The sequence below is a fragment of the Sarcophilus harrisii genome, chromosome 6 (assembly GCF_902635505.1).
Source record: "Sarcophilus harrisii chromosome 6, mSarHar1.11, whole genome shotgun sequence".
Taxonomy (NCBI): Eukaryota; Metazoa; Chordata; class Mammalia; order Dasyuromorphia; family Dasyuridae; genus Sarcophilus; species Sarcophilus harrisii.
In genome coordinates this window covers 247,362,985-247,380,906 of record NC_045431.1, presented here as the reverse complement: position 1 = coordinate 247,380,906, position 17,922 = coordinate 247,362,985, and positions in this window count along the sequence as shown.

The following is a 17,922-nucleotide window of genomic DNA, read 5'->3' as shown; positions in this document are numbered from 1 at the left end:
CTTTGTTGAACAGTTGATAGAATGCCAAATCTGGAGTCTGAAGAACTAGATTCTCATCCTGGCTGTGCTACTTACTGAGTAAAGGGCTTTAGGGAAATTACTTTATTTGTCTGGATGTCAGGTTCAATTCATGATTTTTCTAAAGAGCCATCTATATGTGATGAACTATTGAGACATAGCAATAAAAACCCCATCAGTCCAGACCTTCAAAAATTATCCTTGTGAGATAAAGTATATTTGATAAAATTTGAGAAATTAGAGGAATGAGAAAAAGAGACAGGTAGAGAAATTGAGAATATCTAAGAGAGAGGAGGCTATGGGAAGAGCAAAGTTATATTCTGGAGAAGGAGGGGAAAAAAAGAGAGAGCTCCTCATAGTGAGACCCTTGACTTCCTTAGTCAAGTAGGTGGCAAAATCCATTCTTGTGAGTGCAGGAGACAGAATGATAAGTGTGGAGAAGCTAAAAGGGGAACAAACAGGAGGGAAGAGGAGAAACTTTGGAATATCTTCTAGGGGTAGTGTGATGCTATCAAAAAGAATAGAATTTTTTAAAGTTGCCTTACTTTGTTTTATTATATCCATTTGTGAACAAACAGTCCACACCAAGTTGTGCAACTTTGCTTAAGCATGAGGAAGGAAGCAAGGAAGGAAAGAAGGGAGGAAGGAAGGAAGGAAGGAAGGAAGGAAGGAAGGAAGGAAGGAAGGAAGGAAGGAAGGGAGGAAGGAAGGAAAGAAGGAAGGAAGAGGGAAGGGATAGAGATAGGGAGGGAAGAGGGAGGGAGAGAGGGAGGGAAGAGGGAAGAGGAAGGGAGGGAGAGAGGGAGAGAAGGAAAGAGGGAGGAGGGAAACTTCATTCTTGAAAAGGATCATGATATCGGAGAGGTAATGCCATAACTAGACCTCAGCTCAAACTCCTTGGTCTCCCACTGTATCCAGGGTCATCTCCTGTTATCCTAATCTATATTTGGCCACTGGCCCCAGATGGCTCCACAGTGGAAAGTGAGGCATGTGGCATTTCACAACCCCCTTCCACATTTTTGTAAAATAAATTTATTTACTTTATCACTTTGCACTTAAATACTTAAATTGAGTCCCTTGACTGCCTACTTTTGTTCTTAGGGTTCTCCCTTCATGTGACTCTAAGGTACTGGAACTTCTAATACAATCATTTATAAACTCCCATCCAGTGTGCTTCCCTAATGCCAATCAATTAATTCACATCAATAAGCTTTTACAAAACAATACTAGGAAGTGAATTACAGTAATATATTACAAGCCTCATACAAAATGAGCAGGTAAGATTTATACTAGGAAGGAAAAGTTGATTCAATTTGTGGAAAACTTTAACAATTAACTATATCAACAAAAGCAACAGAAACCATATGATTTATTTCAATAGATGCTTAAAAAGCTTTTGACAAAATACAGCACCCATTATTAAAAAAAAAAAAAAAAAACAGACAACATAGGAAAAAAGGAGGCTTTCCTTAAAATGATATCTATCTAATACCATCCATTAGCTATAATGGAGTGAGCGAAAAGCCTTCTCAAAAAGCTCAAAATTAAAAAAGAAAGTCCATTATCACCAATGTTATTCAATATTATATTAGATATGTTAGTTATACCATTGAGGGAAAAAAGCAATCAAAGGAATTAGAATATGTAATGAGGAAACAAAACTATCATTCTTTGCAGATGATATGATAGAAAATGAACTAAACAAAAGAACTAAAGTCAAGAAAATGAGGCAAAGACAAAACCAACTTTATGAATAAAGGATGTGAAAGATATGTTTAAATAGCAGTATCTCTGAAAGAAATCTGGGAATTTTCAGACACTAGAGTCTAGGATGTCAATGTTATGCTGTGGCAGCCTCAAAGGCAGCTCAAAGAAAGAGCCTTAAAGAATGAATGCTTAATGACCTTTGGTCACATTAAGAGAGACAAAACTTTAGTATCAGGAGTAGATAGTGCTGATCCCTGGAACAAGAATCTGACTGAGCTGCTTAGTTGATGAGTATCCAGAGAAGGGCAGGCAATATGGTGGTGAGCCTTGAGTCCATGGCATCTGAGGATCAATTAAAAAAAAAACTGAGGAAACTTAACCTGGAGAACAGAAAATGGGGAGGTGGAAGTAGCCACCTTTGAGTAATTGAAGGATTTATTATGTGGAAGATGCATAAGGAGTCTTCAACTGATTTTTTTTCTTCTAAGAAATTTTCTAGGGGCGGAGCCAAGATGGCGGAGAAGACACACGTGACTTTCTAAGCTCTTCTCTTACCCTCTTTATCAATATTATATCGAGCCTCAAAAATAGTCTTGACTGCTACAATTCGTAAAGATAAGAAGTAGAACAACTCACCGGCCGAAGAAAATCTGCAGTCTCGCCAAAAAAGGTTGGTTCCGGGGCCAGGGGGGAGATCAGCGCAGACGGGGAGAGAAATTAGGTTCCGAGGAGAGTCTCAAACCGAGGGTGAAGGCACAGATCTCAGCACAAGCGCACAGCCCCAACCCGCAGTACAGGCTTTTCCTTGGGGCAGTTGTGATCCTGCACGGCAGGAGGACGCAGCCCGGGTTAGCCTCCAATCTGCACAGTGGGGAGCTCGGCTTGGGGCCATAGAGCTTTTCCAGGGCCGATTTGCATTGGGCAGAGACACTGGGCAGAGTTTGGGGCGGTCTGCGGTCTGCGGTCTGTGGTCTGCGGTCAGCTGCTAATACTCACAGTCCCACAAGAGGCTCCGGCCTGGGGCAGTGACACTTTCACCCCTTAGTCTCTAGCCGAGGGCAATCGCTAACCCACTCAGCCCTACTAAGCAGTTTGATAGCTCGGCCAGTGCTGAATCCACTTCCTGTTGGGGGAAGGGAAAACTCTCACTCAGAGCACTCCCATACCTCGGAGCCGGAAATCGGTTTACATCTTTCCCTGCTCTGCAGAGGAAGCTGGTAACCCCCTTGCCTAGGAGACCTACCCTAAAGGCTTTAAAACATGAATAAAAAGATGAAAAGAACGATCGACAGCTTCTATGCAGAAAAAGAGCAGGTCAGCAAACCTGAAGAGACCTCAAACAGCAAAAATGCATCAGACTGTCCTCCTTTACATGATGCTCTCATAGAAGAGACCATTAAAAGTCTCAAAAGAGAGTTAGAAGATAAATGGGGAAAGGAAAGAGAAGCCTTACAAGAGAGCAACAACTTCCTGAAATACGAATTGGAAAAAGTAAAAAAATCTCAGGAAAGTAAGAATTGTGAATTGGAAAAAATAAAGAATTCACTAGAAAGTAGGATTTGTGAATTGGAAAAGACAAAGAACTCGCAAGAAAGTAGGATCCGTGAATTGGAAAAGACAAAGAACACGCAAGAAAGTAGGATCTGTGAATTGGAAAAAGAAAATAATTCACTAAAAAAAAAAATTAGTGAAATGGAAAAAAATTCCACAGACCAAAACAATACATTCAAAAACTCAATTGGACATATACAGAAAGAAGTAAAAAAAGCTAATGAAGAAAATAATTCTTTAAAAATTAGAACTGAACAAATAGAAACTAATGATTCATTGAGACAGCAAGAATCAGTCAAGCAAAAACAAAAAAATGACAAACTGGAAAAAACCATGAATTATCTACTTGCAAAAACGACAGACTTGGAAAATAGATCTAGGAGAGATAATCTGAGGATTATTGGACTTTCTGAAAACTATGATGAAAAAAAGAGCCTAGATACTATTTTACAAGAAATCATCAAAGAGAACTGCCCAGATGTAATAGAATCAGAAGGTAAAATAGGCATTGAAAGAATTCATCGAACACCTTCTGAAAGAAACCCTAAAATAAAAACCCCAAGGAATATTGTGGCAAAATTTCAGAACTATCAGATTAAGGAAAAAATTTTACAAGCAGCCAAAAAAAAACCATTTAAATACCGAGGTGCCACAATAAGGATCACCCAAGATCTGGCTGCCTCTACATTAAAGGAAAGAAGGGCCTGGAATATGATATTCCGAAAGGCACAAGAACTTGAGATGCAGCCAAGAATAAACTACCCAGCTAAGCTGAGCATTTTCTTCCAGGGAAGAAGATGGACATTTAATGAAACAAATGAATTCCATTTGTTTCTGAAGAAAAAACCAGAACTAAACAAAAAATTTGATCTCCAAGAATAGAACTCAAGAGATGCAGAAAAGGTAAAAATAACTCTTGAGAATTGTATTTCTGTTGTGGATATACAAAAAGAATACATGTATAATTTGATTGTACTGATATAACATAAAAAAGGGAAGTAGATATGGAAAAGGGATGATGGCAGAATAAGGTGGGAAGGAGGGATAAAAAGAGGGAAACCACATCCCACAAAGAGGCTAAGGAAACTTATCATATCTGAGGGAATTTAGAGAGGGGGAGGAACATTGTGTGAATCTTACTCTCATCAGAGTTGGCTCAAAGAAAAAATAATTGACATTTGTTTTAGAGAAAATTCTCTCTCGCCTCATTAAAAACGGGGGAGAGGAAAAGGGAAAAGAAAAAGAGTAATAAGGGAAGGAAGGGGGAAAGACTCAAAGCGGGGGAGGGAGGGATTATAAAGAGGATAAGTATCATGATACAAGAGGGGTACATAAGAAATTTTCTAAGTAGATAGGCCTTGAGTCATCTCCATATTTCCAATATGAATAGATTTTGTATTAACTCCAAAGAGGTGGAGCTTAAAGGAAACATGTGACTGAACAAAAGACTATTTTAGACCTGGAACAGTAAATAGAACTTCTAGAATTTAAATTCGCCCTAAGCCTTTCCTTCTGATGGTTTCTTTCCTTCCATCTACAAAATTTTCAAAAGCTTAAAGGCTCTACTCTTTTGTTCCTCCTCTTCTGCTGAACCAAGAGAGGTCTTTCTATCCCTTCCTTGCTAACCTAAAGTTATCTGTTACTCTTCCTTTCTCTCCTTTTCTTTAGCTTCATCTTCTTGGCCTTAGTTCCCTTGTTTCTCTCCTTTTCTCTCTAGTACTGACTCAGCCTGTCCTTTCTTTCTTTTCTCTTTTCTTCTCTTCTCTTCTATATTTCATTCTAATTGATTTTTTTCTTTTTCTCCTTTTCTCTCTTTCTCTATACCCTCCTCTTCTCTCTGATTTGCCTTGTCTCCTTCTCTCTCTCTCTCAATATATATATATATATATATATTATATTAGGAATTCAGAAGAAAAACATACCTCACCTTGACTCCAGCCAAGCCCTATGGGATTGAGGACAGGTATTGATTGCTATCCATTGTAATTCTTCTAGAAAAATTTGGGGACTTTCTATACTTGAACTTGGCTTTTAAAGATTCTACTTTTATTAAACAGACATAGCTTTACTTTGTTACTTGGGGATGCTGGCCCTTATACTGACATCAGGGGCTGTTCTTAGCAGACCTCAACACTGATGATAAAAAGGTATATTAATTTCATTATTGATATCCTTGCATGTTTCTAAGGTAAAGATTTCACTGTTAGCTCAAGTTTTCTTAGGTTAACATATATACAATATGGCCTTGTTCATCACTGTGATTTAAAAAGCTCTTTATAGACTATATTAAATTATTCTTTTTCTAGAACAAAGCTGCATGGTTATTTAGTAGATATGGTTTTACAGGTGTTGGAAGATAAATGTCAAAGTACACGTGGAGTCCTGATAACCCTGACATATGGGGAGTTCAGGCACAATACCAGCACATGGAAATAGAGAGTGGAATTTGGCCTAATTTCCAATATTAGAAGAGATCATCAGAGCCTGACAAGTCCATTGGTAGCATGTACTTATATTGTGTACAGTCATATCCACAACAGAATCTGTGAGATTAATCACTGGCCAATATATTATGAGAAGAGTTTCCCAGAGGATGAAGACTTTTGAGCCATAATCCCTGATCAAGGTAGAAATACTGACAGAAAAATTTCTCAGAAATCAAAAGTGCAGGTGGACAAAAATATAGGGATTGGAAATTTTATGCAATGGTTCATTGTCATCTCCCAGAGTTCTTTCGCTGGGTGTAGCTGGTTCAGTTCATTACTGCTCTATTGGGACTGATTTGGTTCATCTCATTGCTGGAGATGGTTGATCATCATATAGTATTGTTGTTGAGTATATAATGATTTCCTGGTCCTGCTCATTTCACTCAGCATCAGTTCCTGTAAGTCTCTCCAGGCCTTTCTGAAATCATCCTGTTGGTCATTTTTTACTTTTCCATCATAATCACATACAATAATTTGTTCCCTCAATGGATAGATATCCCTTGAATTTCTCATTCTTTGCCACCAGAAAAGAGCTGTTATGAATGTATTTTTAATATATGGATCCCCTTTGCTTTTGTTTTTATTTCTTTTGGGATATATTGCTAGTCATGGTATTGCTAGGTCAAAGGATAGACATTATTATATAGTCCTTCTAAATTTTCTTATAGAATGGTTGAATCAGTTCACAATTCCATAAACAATACATCAATGTATCATTTTTCCTCCATTCTCTTTAACATTTGTCATTTTTCTTTTCTGGACTATTAGCTAATCTATGATTATACCTCAGAGTTATTTTAATTTGTATTTTTCCAATCAATAATGAAATAGAGCACTTTTTCATAGGGCTATAAATAGCTTTTGTTACTTCATCTGAAAACCATTAATATCTTTTGATTATTTATCATTTGAGTGATATTGTATATTTTTCCAACTCCAGTCAGAAGTTACTTTTATTTTCTTTGCTTCTGTTCCCGTAATGCTTAAGTTGCACAAATCTGTGGACTGCCTTGTCTACAAATTGATCTGATAAAGAAATATAAAGCAACTATTTTATCCTCTTCTTTTTGACAATATCATACTACCCTTAGCAGATGTTCCAAAATTTCTCCTCTTCCCTCCTGTTTACTTCCTTTTTAACTTCTCCATTCTCATCATTCTGTCTCCTCAACTCACTTGATTAAAGAAATCAAGGCTTACTATAATAAGCTCTCTTTTTTTCCCCTTCTTTGGATTCTCTCTCATGGGGTCTTCCTTCACTTTTATATTTCCCAGATATTCTCCATTTCTATGTCTTTATCTCTCTTTTTTCTCCTACTTCCTTCTCAAATTTTGGTGAACACGTCTCCTAAGGAAATGGTCCTTGAAGATGGGGGCTGATTTTTCCCTCTATATCTCAGTAGAAATTTAGGGATTTTTAAAAAATAATGATATTAATATAATTGTTTTGAATGTGATATCATAACTATGCTAATTAAGTTGTTTATGACATTATTTTTTATCATTATCCATAAAGGTGCTTTTGCTAGACATTATATAGTTTTGTAAATGTTCTAGATCTTTATTTTTACAGATGAAGAACCTGAGATCCAGCAAAGTAAAACCCCTTACCCAAGATTTTATATTTAGTAAAAAAAGATAACCAGAATTTGAATCTAGTTCTTCTGACTCCAGACCTGGCCTTCTTCCAACCATTACAACAAAGTAACTGGTAAAGCAGGATTAATTCTTCTTATAATCTCCACCATGGACTGAGTCTGGGTGAATATACTCAAAAAATAGCTAAAATTCATAGAATGGGTCAAGAGAAGGAGGAAGAGGAGAAGGAGGATCTCAGCCTTTTGCCAATTCACCTGTGTAAATTCTGCAATTATGAATAGAGTATTATGCAGATTCAATAAACCAATAACTATTTATTAAGCATTTACTCCATATCAGGAATGGTGCTAAGCACTAGAGATACAAGCCTACAGAATGGAACAATTCTACTCACAAGAATCATAAATTCCATACGAGGAAGATGGTGTCTGAGAATACTCTTAACATTAATTCTGCAAATGTGATCTTAATTATTGAGGGAAAAAATTTGAACCAAGTCTATAGTGGAGAATAAGTCACTAGAGTGAAATTTAAATATTTAATCCAATAAATAAATTTTTTAAAGTGATTAGATATGTTTGTACTTGTTGCAATACAATAAAAAGAATAATTGATGAAGAAAAAACAGCAAACCCTTCTAAATATGAAGCGTTATTTTATTTTTTCCAATGTGTACAAAGGCAAGTGATAATGACAAAGGGGGGGGGGTAATCTTGATTTGCTGTGAAATAAAAACTAAAATTATTTGTCATTTAAATCTCGAAATCACATGAATATTTTTAACATGCATATTAGAACACATTAGTTGATACAATCAGTAATAAATGTTTGAAGAATTAAGGCTTTGAAGTGACTTATAACAATATTAAATATTATTGTGGCTATGAAAACAGAATAAAGTCTGTTTTATAAAAAAGCAGAACAAGGTGTTATAAAGTACCTAACCAAAGATGAATTGGACAATAAAAGATTCTACATGAAAATATAAACACAATATAATCAATTGAAAAGGGTAGAGAAATATTTATTAAATAGATTTGAGATGAGTGTATTACAATCCTTGGTAGATGAATTTGATTGTGAATGTCGTGGAAGCTAAGGTAAAAAAAAATGGTAGCAATTTTAATAATATATTCCATAATTTATTCATAGACAAAACTGCAAGCTTGAATAGGGAAAGACAAAGTTCCTCCTAGGACTTAATTAAAAGACTTCATTATATTTCACTTTATACAAGAGTGATTGTATGGTACATAATGGAACTGTTTTTCTTCTATTAAGACTGTTCAAAACACAGAGGAATAGTTTAAATGTAGAAATAATGACTTGTAATGCAAAAATCTATCCCCCCCCCATCCCTTATAGGGAGAAGGCTTTGTTTTAAATCCCAGTCTTTTCACTTATGCTTTTAATAAGTCATTTTCTTTTTAAAATAATGGGATTGGACAAGATAGTCTCTTAAGTGTCATTCCCTAGAACCCTGTATTCCTAAAATACAAAAATCTGAAGATTTCCAGCATAGTGAATACATTGTTGTAGTTAATATAGACATGTTTGTATATGATATAGGATCCAGGGACATTTCCCTTTCTAATGCTCTACTTTATCAAAGTATAAAAATGTAGACGATACAGGTTAAGCTGTAGTCTTATTTGTCACCCAGCATTATCTGCCTTGATGAACTTTTAGGAAGGCACAGATCTCTTTTCTGACAAAAACCCCAAGTGCTACCGTTCTATTACTGGTAAAAAGGAGAGTCCTAATACTTGAGCTACCAAGCCATCAGACTGCAGAGCTGATATCCTGTCCTCAGAATTTCAGGCCTGACTTCGTATCCATAGAGTAGGACAATGTGCTCTCACATGCAGGTAACAAGGCAAGTCAAAATTAGCCTCAAAGGGAAATTTGAACCTCTTCTGGTACTTAATTAAAACCCTAGAGTTACAAATATTTTGGTAACAATATTACTATTTAACTGGTTCTTTTGTAATTCTGTGTTTATTTTTCATTTATGTATTTAAACATGATTCATTCCCTCAGTCACCTGTTCTAAGCCAGGAAAAGATCATTATCAATCAATGATCTTACATTCTAGTCATTGTTGTCCTTTGCATCCCACTGGTAAATAAAATAATTAGTAGTGCTTGTGGACCATGGTCTAACTCAAACTCATTCTTCCCATTCTTCCCATCTCTACCTCTGTCATTTACTTCTTCTGTGTCTCTTACAGAGTTGGGAGCTTGGCTCTCCAACTCAGTCTACAATAATTCGGTTTTTTCCTGTGCAGAGATGACTATAAAACTCATGACTCAATTTCACTTCAAAAATTTTTACCATACATCTGGGGAGCCCACGTTCTGAATACCATAAAGTCTGAAGCTGCCTAATAATTGGAGTTTTAAACTGTTAAGCAAAGTAACTTTGGAACATTTACCTCTATTGTAGAGCTGGTTACCGGATCATGATCAAAAAGATGGAAGATACCTCGAGTCAACTAGTCTAAATGCTTCATTTTTCTAATGAGGAAGCCAAAGCCTGAAAATCACTGGTCCTTTCAACATTTACTATACTCCCTCTAGTTCTTGGCACATTTCCTAGTACATATTGGTCCTTTATAAATGTATATTAGCTAAAGAGATCCACTTCTACTGTGAATTTGCCATCTCTAAATGCTCTTTCTCTATATTTTCCATGGGAAATTAGTTTTCTTAGTGTATACTTGACAACCAGCAAAGTCCAGGGTCCATGAACAATTGAGGCACAATTGATTTTCCTATTAAATAAGTTTCCATCCCCTTGATATCTCCAGTGGGTGAGTAGCAGGAAGAGTTAAATGCCTCTAGTTTTAGCTTTTGTGAAATGTGTTAAATTTCCTCATTAACCCCTTCCCCAATAATGTCAAAGATTGCCTACAGTTTAACTCAACACAGTTGGCATGTCTGCATTGCCTCCCAGGGATTTTATCATTGGTCTTATATTTGAAGGCTGACCAAAATCATCTTTACATTGATTATAATCTGAAAGTCTACACTAGGATACAAAACACAGATGGGAAATTCTGGGAATCTTAATCCTTGACTCTTCATTCTTTCCCTCTTTTTTATTTGACAAGCACTTCCCTCCAAGGCCCCAAGGGATCACAATGTAGGCTTTTGTCATTTTATATTGCTATTTTCTACACAAGTCAGTTTCCTAGTCTTTCAGTTCCCTCATGTTGTTTGCCATTTGATTAATCAGGAGTTTCAATACTTGTTATTGTTGACAAAAATGTGACAGGACTCTGTGTCCCATCTAGAGTTTTTGGCAGTGAACATGGATATGGCAATGACGTTTGTTCTGACCCATTTTCCACTATACGTATCTCAACTTCTCTCACTGCATACTATACTCATTTTGAATTTCTGAATCTCTTATATCCAATGACATTTGAGTCACAGTTCAATAGGAAGCTAAGATTTTCTCTCAACATGTCAACAGTCACAGATAATGTGTTGATTAAAAATAGTTATCAATTAATTAAAACTTTAATTTTTTCAAAAAACTTTAATTAATTATCTCACATTATCTTACCAATAACTCAGTACATCAGATTACTATTATTACAATTACTTCACAAAAGAAAAAAACAGATCCAACGAGATTGTGAGTTGCCTAGGGTACTACTGTTAACCGATTTCTGAGGCAGGATTTGAACAAAGCTCTTTCTTACTTGAATGGTAAAGTACAGTACTCTAAGCATTATTACTCACAATGTGCAAAACTTGTGGCATTATTCCCAGAATTATTGCAATGCTCCTGTAGGGAAAAAAATATTTATCTTGAGTCCACGTATATGATATTCTCATCAGTATCAACAACTTTATTTAGCCAGCTGCTGTTAAAGTCTTCTGAATGGGGAACTGCTTTTTGTGATAGTTACATAGACTTGCATTTCTCTGTTCCTGACAAAACATATATTATTCTGAGTTATTTGCTGTCAAAATCTTGATCCTCATCAGGTATCAGGGCTGGAGAATGCACCTCTGAAAATCTCTCCTCCCACAATACTTGGCCAATGATTAATGTCATCTATTTTGTGATGGATATGACCATACACATTACAAGTCCATAAGTACTAGGGACCCTTGAATCAGACCCTGATGATCCCCTTGTAGTAATGAGAAGTGAAGAAATCTACCCTCTATTTCCATCAGCTGGGATTGTGCCTGGACTCCCCATCTACCAGGAAAGCACCATTCCATGCAACTTTTGACCTATATTACATTTAACATATTTAAAAACATACTCCATAAATAAACATACAGTTTTATACTAGGAAAAGAAGTAAGAAATATATAATCTATGTGGAGCTTTTCCTTTTTTTAGATCAATAATGAACACAACTGTGTTCTATGTGGTGAACTACAAACACTTGAAACAACAGGGAAATCTTCATGTCCATAACATGTAAGCACATGAATATATTGTTTTATCATCAGAAGTAAGAAGTTCTGAGAACTGCCTCTGCTGCCAATATATGGGCCAGCATCCCCAAGTGCAAAAAATGAAGCTGTGTCTCTGTAATAAAAATAGAATTCTTAAAAATAAAACCCAAGTATAGAAAGTCCACGAATATTTCTACAAAGAGAATTACAGTGGGTGGCAAGAAATACCTGTCCTTGATTCTGTGCAGCTGGTCTGGAGTCAAGGTGAGATATAATCATCTTCTAAATTCTTAACAAAAAGAGGAGAGAGGGAGAGAAGATACGTCAGAGAGTAGAGAGAGAGAGACAGAAATGGTAAGAGAAAAAAAGCAAAGAAAATGATATAGAGGAAGGGAAAGAAAAGAGGAGAGAGGAAGAGAAGAAGTTAGGACAAAAGATGAAAGGAATGAAGAGAAAAAAAGAAGAAATGAGAAATACACAGGTTAGTAAGAGAGAAGGTCTAGAGGGAGACTGCCCTTGGCTCAGCAGAAGAGGGGAAACTAAGGAGCAGAGTCTTCCGGCTTGTGAACATTTTGCAGATAGAGGGCAAGATCCCACCAGAAGGAAAGGGTAGAGACAACAATTTAGCTTATCTGCTGCTGCAGGTCTAAACTAGTCCTATGCTCAGTCACGAGTATCGAAGCTCCACCTTTTTAGAGATAAGACAAAGTCTACTTATGCTGGAACTGTAGAGGTGACAATGAGAGATAGAGACACAAAGAAGAAGTGAGGGAGGGAAATGAGATGGAGTGTCCTTTGGGCATGGTTTTCAGCCAGAGCAAAGGCACAGAGAAGGCAGATGGATTGTCATATGTATAGAACCCCAGAGCTAGTTTTCCTAATCAGTAGGATTCAGCAATGGGAATAAGAAGTAAGAAGTCTGGAAGAGTCAGGTGGAGATCAAGTTATGAAGGACTTGGTTACCAAATTGATATTCCTCCAGCATAATTCTAATCATGTCACTCCTTTCCACAAAAAACTACAGTGACTTTCTATTGTCTTTAGGATCAAATTCTGTTCCATATTTCAAGTTCTTTGCAACCTGGTTCTCATCAGGGAAGAGCACCAGCTTTGGGTCACACAACCTAGTTCTTAGAGAACCCTTCTATTTACCATCTCTGTGATCCTGAAAACATCATTTAGTTTTTCTGGGCCTCTGTTTGCTCATTTAAAAAAACAACAATTCATTGTTGGACTACATGTCGCCACAGATACCTTCCAAATCGGGATCTATGAGTCTATGATAGTATTTACCTTTGACACAGTATATACATTCAAGTCCCTGTTATACATTCTATGCTCCCTTTAAATTGAATTGTTTTCTGTTCCTCACAACACTGCTCCATTCTCTTATGCTTCTCCTTGGCCATTGTCCATCCCCAGCATGGACTCCTCATTTTCTTTCTCTTAGAATCCCTGATTTCTTCTAAGGTTTAGCTTAAGCTCCAGTTCAGCTCAACCTCCTAAATGAGCTTTTTTCTCATCTGCTATACAAAAGTACTTTCTCCTTCTAAAACCTCTTAATTATGTTCATTGTATACATTTAGCATTTACTTATAAGTGTACACCTTGTTTGAAATGAGAGCATGCAAGATCTTTGAGGAGATGAATATTTTTACTTTTTGTTTTTATGTTAGGAAACATTGCCTGTCATATAGGAGGGACATAATAAATATCAGCTTATCTATAGAATCATCTACTGGTTGGTGGAATTGACAGGATGAGTCAATGATTGGCTGTGGAGAGCTTCAGTACAATCAGGGTAGAGTGGTGAAGTCTGATTATGGGAAACTTTTTCTGATACTGAGCTTCCCTATACATTATGTGTTACTAGCAAAATACTAGGGAGGTATGTTCGCTGGTCTGTTCTGGAAGGTGTCTGAGGTCTTAGATACAAAAGGCACCAGAGGATTGGACAGTGACTTTAGGTCACAAAGCCAATGATAGACGAACCCTTGGAAACATTTTCTGAGCTCTTCCCTATTCTCCCAGTTGTACCTGGATCAGAAGTTGAGAGTTTCCATCATGGACCATTGGTAAATTGATTCACTGATTTGAGAAAGATATAATTTCCTCACCTATAAAGTAGAGATACAAATCCTTGAATCATCTGCTTACCAAATTTGTTGTGAGGAGTATCTGAGACAGTAGATGTAAAAATACTTTGCTAAGCTATAAAATGCTATATACTGAATGATACTATTTTTATTGGGTTTGTACAGCTATTTTATATGTTTCTAGATTTATAAGGGATCTTACAGGGCATTGAATATATCATATTTATTAGAAAAATAAAGCTGAGAGTTCTAAAATTTGTCCTGAAACATACACTGATGTAATGGGAACTTTGAATATCCTTATTTTCAATCTAGTGTTCTCATTACTTCACAATGCTTTCATAGATGTACTTAGTTTGGAGGTTTCCTAGCCCTTATCCTATTGCTATAGGTGGAAGCTCTATCTTCTCTGTCTGGTGTCTGAGAAAACAATCCTTCACTGCAAACCCTTCTAAACACTGACTTTTCCAGGTAAATGGATCTAGGACAATCCTGATTCTTTCCCACTCCTTCATTACTGGACTTGTGAATATTGAACTTCTCTCAAGGACTAAATTTTGACGTGTTCTTTCCACCTCAAAATCCAACTAATATTCTTACCTTTGGGCAGAGAGAGAGGAGGAGGAGGAGGAGGAACATCTCAGTTCTGAACCACGTTATCCATTTCTGGTTTTGCAATTTATGAGTAAAGGATTATGTAGACTTCATAAGTCAATAATACTTTGATCAGATATTTACTGCATACCAGAAATAGTGTTGAGTTTTGGCAAAACAAGCTCCAGAATGAAACAATAGTACTCAGAAGGATCTTACAGTCTTCTATCAATAAAACAAAAGTTTTTACACAAGACATCTAAAGACTATCGTGTAGGCATTTTGGTACCCCCCAGTCAGAAGCCATGTGAAACCACCCAGATCATTCTTTGAGGAATTCAGAAGATAACCATACTTCACACTTCTAGGGGATTTAGGACAGTTATTAATTGCCATCTATTATAATCCTCTTGGATTACTTGGTGGAAATATTTCTGGACTTTCTATATTTAGAGTTTTTTTTTAAAGATTCTGATAATATAGACAACCTCATTTTTATATTGGCTTATGCTGGCCTTAATATTTGCAGCAGTGGCTGTTCTCAGTAGCCTTTACTGATTATGACAAAAAAGCTACATTAATTTCATTATTAGTAAGCTTGCATGTTGTTGAAAGAAAGATTTCTCTGTTGGCTCAACTGCTTGTAGTTCAATATACACAATATGACTATGTTCCAAACTCAGCTAAAAAAGAGATTTATGAATTACATTAAATATTTTCCATAGAATAAAAAGGTATGTTATTTAGTGTGTATGGTTTTGCAGGTGTTGTTAGATAAAGACCAAGAAGTCCAAGATCTTATACTTCATGGTATATGGGGTATCCAAGCAGAATCACAGATGATGGAAATAGAGGAATCTTTTTAGGTTTTGGCCCTGTTCCCAGTATTGTTTGGGGGCTCATTAGACCTTCAGAAATCCCCTTGTAGTCACAGACTAATAATGTATACAGTCATACATTCATAGATTCAGTGGGACTAATGTTGTGGGTCAGAATGTTGTACAAGGAGAATTTCTCAGGAGATGACTTTTCAGCCATGATCAGTGATCAAGATAAAGATTTTACCAGCAAGTTACTCAGAGAAATATTTGACCTGTCAGGAAATGTAAATCTATGTTACCATCCCCAAATCAGTCCCCTATTCAGAGTACTTTAATGGCAGCTGGTTAAACAGTTTGGGAACTCTGCTAATAGTATATAATAAAGGTGGAAGCAACATGTAATTTAACTCATAGATAGACACATCACAATATACCAAGGTAGTATCTCACAAGTTTTGATAGAGAGTATAGAATAATGGGTAGAGCACTGTACTTCATCATTCTACTCAGGAAGATCTGGATTCAAATCATCCCTCAGAAATTGATTTTACTCTAAAAAACTCATACTTTCATAAACATTTTTTCCATCTGTAAAACAGGAATAATAATAGGAACCTATTATACTGTTATTGTTGTAATCACATGAATTAATTTAATTAAAACCAAAATGTTCTATTTTTGTTCATTATTATTAATCTAAAACATATTTATTGACACAAGAAAATATAGAGTACAGCTTCAAATTGTACTTGAAATATCATAGAATGGAAGAATGAGTATTCTAAAGGAATATGTCATACAATTGAGAGAAGTTGAGAAACCTTTAGGGGAAAAAGTGGTGAGAATAAACAATATCCTAATATTTATGTTCACTGGTAGAAACTTCCAATGGGACAAAGAGTCCTATTACATTCCTGGCAATAATAGCAAATATTGTTGCTCAATCAAATGGCTCATTGAAATTGAAATTGAAATATTTGAAATTGAAATTGAAATATTAGAAAATGAACTAAGCTATAAATTAATAGTATGGCACAGTGTAAGTCCTACACAGATAATACATTACAATTCTTTGCTGCCTGTGAGGGAAATGTTTGGATTTATCCAATGAAGAGAGGATGAAACAATGAAAAGTCAAGGAATCAAACGCTAAATTTTCCATCTGTGGTATATAACCAAGAAGAGGTCTTTAGGGGATACTGAATGTGGGAAAAAAAAAAACAACATCTCTAGACTGGATTCAAAAATGCACTGATTCTATGGACACCAGTAGGAAATGCAGAATGCCATCCAGTTGCCTGGGGTCTTTATCTTGTTGCAGTGTGAGCAGTACATATAGCTGGACAGCCAATGTAGAATGTAGATTGTAGAGGCATTCTGACATTGTGAATCAAGGAGGAAATTTGACAGATATAACAGAAATTAAATCTGGAGGCATTCACCATTTTGCCTGTTACTCGAGATCTCAAGGAATTGTAAATTATTTATATAATAGAAAAATCAGCTAACCCCTAATTGCTAATGGACTTTTTCTTTTGGCTCATATGCCCTAAGACAACACATTACTTACTGACAATATGGATAGAGAACTTTAAGAGATGGAAGCAATTCTCAATGGAAGTGGAACTCTGCATCTTATGACCAACATACCATGTGCATTGTGGGAAAATGTTCAGTGGTAATTGAACATACATTCACAAGAAGATCAGAAGGAAAAATGACATTGATTACTTGACATCTGAGAATGGCTATCTTTATCACATACTATTTATGCATATATTTTGTATGAACACTGCCTTTAGTATCCAACATCCAGATTCTAGCAAATGAATTTTTTTTTAAGGGGGGTAATACAATTATAGTATGAGTTATTCTACCTGTCTTGGTATAATGGAAAGAACAAAATTCAAAGAATCTACATTCAAACTGCTTATTCTGATGCTTACTCCCTATGAAATTCAAGGAAATAAGTTTATAAATCAACATTTATGAAACACCTAATATGTACAAGACACTGTGATAAAGGTTGGAGGCACTGTATAATAGGATTGAAATACTGCTAATCATTGAGCAACTCTTTCTCTATTTTATTGGTGGGAGAATTTAAAGAAACAAATTTGCCCCTAAGTACTATTTTGGCTGCATCCATAAATTTTGGTTTGCTGTGCCCTGTTGTCATTCTATTTATTGAAATTATTGATTATTTCTATGACTTATTCTTTGTACTACTTATTCTTTAGCATAAATTTTTTGTTTCCAATTAATTTTTAATTTATTTTTTACTGCTGTTTATTGAATGTAAAATTTTTTGCATTATGATCCAAAAAGGATACATTTAAGGTTTCTGCCTTTACATATTTGGTACTGAAAATTTTGTGCCCTAAAATGTGAAACAGGGATCCTGAAAACACTAGATAGACATTGGCAGATGGAGTCAGACAGAAGGTGGGATCTGATGAAGAGATTTGTTTCAATCATCTCCTCCATGCGGGATGCGTTCTCATCTCCTTCAGGTGGGGAGGGAATCTGATCAGGATAGCAGCTCTGAGTTCTTCTGTTGTCACCTCTTGCCAAGACCAAGCTTGGTAGATTGAATTTGAGAAAATCTGGAGATCTTCAAGGGAGA